Source organism: Oncorhynchus keta, chromosome 25, assembly GCF_023373465.1.
Source record: "Oncorhynchus keta strain PuntledgeMale-10-30-2019 chromosome 25, Oket_V2, whole genome shotgun sequence".
NCBI classification, from domain to species: Eukaryota; Metazoa; Chordata; class Actinopteri; order Salmoniformes; family Salmonidae; genus Oncorhynchus; species Oncorhynchus keta.
The window spans coordinates 42772600-42775431 of record NC_068445.1 but is presented as its reverse complement, the minus strand read 5'-3'; the positions used below and the strand labels follow the sequence as shown (position 1 = coordinate 42775431).

The 2832-nt window shown below is 36.8% G+C and overlaps 1 protein-coding gene across 1 annotated transcript in view; it reads right to left on the bottom strand.

Annotated features, from left to right (window-relative positions):
• Positions 1-1964: 1964 nt before the first annotated feature.
• The window catches only part of LOC118376983 (anthrax toxin receptor 2-like), a 157605-nt gene continuing 156737 nt past the window's right edge, over positions 1965-2832 (bottom strand). The window contains exon 16 of the mRNA XM_052479683.1: positions 1965-2832. This exon is cut by the window's right edge and continues 2210 nt beyond it. The gene's annotated coding sequence lies outside the window, so the exon portion shown is untranslated.

Sequence of the window (2832 nt, the reverse complement as noted above, 5' to 3'; positions counted from 1 at the left end):
CCTTAACCATAACTCCTAACCCTAAACCTTAACCCTAACTCATAACCCTAAACCTTAACCCTAACTCATAACCCTAAACCTTAACCATAACTCCTAACCCTAAACCTTAACCCTAACTCATAACCCTAAACCTTAACCCTAACTCCTAACCCTAAACCTTAACCCTAACTCATAACCCTAAACCTTAACCCTAACTCATAACCCTAAACCTTAACCCTAACTCCTAACCCTAAACCTTAACCCTAACTCCTAACCCTAAACCTTAACCCTAACTCATAACCCTAAACCTTAACCCTAACTCCTAACCCTAAACCTTAACCCTAACTCATAACCCTAAACCTTAACCCTAACTCCTAACCCTAAACCTTAACCCTAACTCATAACCCTAAACCTTAACCCTAACTCATAACCCTAAACCTTAACCCTAACTCATAACCCTAAACCTTAACCCTAACTCATAACCCTAAACCTTAACCATAACTCCTAACCCTAAACCTTAACCATAACTCATAACCCTAAACCTTAACCCTAACTCATAACCCTAAACCTTAACCCTAACTCATAACCCTAAACCTTAACCCTAACTCATAACCCTAAACCTTAACCCTAACTCATAACCCTAAACCTTAACCCTAACTCATAACCCTAAACCTTAACCCTAACTCATAACCCTAAACCTTAACCCTAACTCATAACCCTAAACCTTAACCCTAACTCATAACCCTAAACCTTAACCATAACTCCTAACCCTAAACCTTAACCCTAACTCATAACCCTAAACCTTAACCCTAACTCATAACCTAAACCTTAACCTAACTCATAACCCTAAACCTTAACCTAACTCATAACCCTAAACCTTAACCCTAACTCATAACCCTAAACCTTAACCCCAACTCATAACCCTAAACCTTAACCCTAACTCATAACCCTAAACCTTAACCATAACTCCTAACCCTAAACCTTAACCTAACTCATAACCCTAAACCTTAACCATAACTCCTAACCCTAAACCTTAACCCTAACTCATAACCCTAAACCTTAACCCTAACTCATAACCCTAAACCTTAACCCTAACTCATAACCCTAAACCTTAACCATAACTCCTAACCCTAAACCTTAACCCTAACTCATAACCCTAAACCTTAACCATAACTCCTAACCCTAAACCTTAACCCTAACTCATAACCCTAAACCTTAACCATAACTCCTAACCCTAAACCTTAACCATAACTCCTAACCCTAAACCTTAACCCTAGCTTCTAACCCTAAACCGTACTCTTACCCTAACCCAAAAACCTAACATTAACCCTAAAACAAACCCTAACTCCTAACCCTTAACACTAATTCTAATCTTAACCCTAAACCCCCAGAAATAGCATTTGACCTTGTGGGGACTAACATAATGTTGGTCAAAATTGGTCCAATTTTGTTTGTTTACTATTCTTGTGGGGACTTCTGGTCCTCACAAGGATAATTAAACAGACACACACACACACACACACACACACACACACACACACACACACACACACACACACACACACACACACACACACACACACACACACACACACACACACACACACACACACACACACACACACACACACACAAATGTTGTGAATACAGAAGGTGTAGAAGCACATATTTTTCCTAAATGGAAAACCTATTCTTTGGGGCGTTGTGGTCCTTGGGAGTATTTTGTGCGTGTGCGTGTGTGTGTGTGTGTGTGTATGTGTGTGCGTGTGTATGTGTGGTGCCTCTGGTGTTAAGCTTTACAAGGGGAGAGAGGCTGGTCACTGTCCACTATCTCTGTCCACATACAGCATTTAATCACATTCCCTGTCGGCCCGTATAAATCTGTACAGACCCAATTAAACATAGCCCTTAGCACCCTCGTACTCAAATAGTATCAGGCCACGTCTTCGCTATATAGCAGAGGAACAACGAGTAAAAACGGGAGCTCCAGTTTCCACTTGAAGGTTTAATGATGAATTTAACACATGACAATCACTGCAACATCACAATGAGTAATTGTAGTCACGTAAAAAAAAGGAATTTGTGATAAATAATAAAAAAAAAAAAATGATTTAATGTATAAAACGACAAAACAAACCAATACAGTGTACATAACATATGCAAACCATGAATGAATATAGCACAGAGACGACAACTAAAACCTGTTTGCAGAACAGTTGTTTTCCTTGGTATGTACTGCATCTAAAGCCCGTAGTACAGCCCTGTCCTGAAGTGCTATGATAATCCATGAAACGCAGACATGAGGACAGACAATCTACAATTAAACCACAAATAAACATAATTTTAATATTTTGGAAAATAATGAAAAATACTGCATGATTGCATTGAATAATGTGCTTATTATTGACTACTTAAATGATTCTGGTTCGACTACCAGAGGTGATTTTAAAATCGCAAAATGTAATTATTATTAAACATCCTGATATAAATTATATCAAAATACACAGTCTTTACTCTTTAACACTTGCATTTTTATTAGCTGTTTGTTTTCTAAAAATGTCAATTTTAAAAAATATGCATAATTTACAGCCTTCCATATGTGAAATTAAAAACTATGATATAATTGGGTTTTAAAATGTTTATACTAAAATTACTATATTCAAACCAACTTTTAGCTTATGCTGGAAAAAAAAAGAATTTTGGGCATCTCGCAATTGAATTGCACAAAAATAAAATGAGAAAGTGCAACAAAAATGACAAATAAATATATTTTTTAAGGAAAGGCATATTTGGAAAAGGGCTCTGTCATATTAAAATATCAATACTATACATATGTTTTATTTCTAAAGAGTA